We start from the raw sequence: 455 nt of genomic DNA, 5'->3' as shown, positions 1-455 counted from the left end.
AGACTTTCTAACATCCTTGGGGCTCTTGAGTCTGGAACCCCCGTTTCTGTCCTTATCAAAGACTTAAGTTTGTGACTACCCACCTATTCCCCAACCCAGGGGCCTTCATCGTGTACTCCCAACTTTTAGCCTTGAGACCCAGTGGACCCGAGAACTTGCCCCATCCTCAAATCCTAGAGACCTTGATCTCGGCGTCCTCAGTACAGAACCTGCACAGGGTCCCAATGCCCGGTATAACTAGCACACACAGCAGTGCTTACGGTGAGTTCACTATTACTTCCCCTATTTTACAGATAGAGGTGAGGCACAGAGAGGTTATTAATAACTTGCGCAAAATCACAGCTAATGAGTAAAGCAACTTGGATTGGAATCCAGCCAGTGTGTTTCTAGAGTCTGTGCTATACCAGTACCCCAGCTTCAAGGTCTTCCCCCCCCCCATACCCACCCAGCCACTG

The sequence above is a fragment of the Pteropus vampyrus genome, unplaced genomic scaffold, assembly GCF_000151845.1.
Source record: "Pteropus vampyrus isolate Shadow unplaced genomic scaffold, Pvam_2.0 Scaffold12121, whole genome shotgun sequence".
NCBI lineage: Eukaryota > Metazoa > Chordata > Mammalia > Chiroptera > Pteropodidae > Pteropus > Pteropus vampyrus.
The sequence above is the reverse complement of the archived record's forward strand: the minus strand, read 5'-3'. Positions refer to the sequence as shown.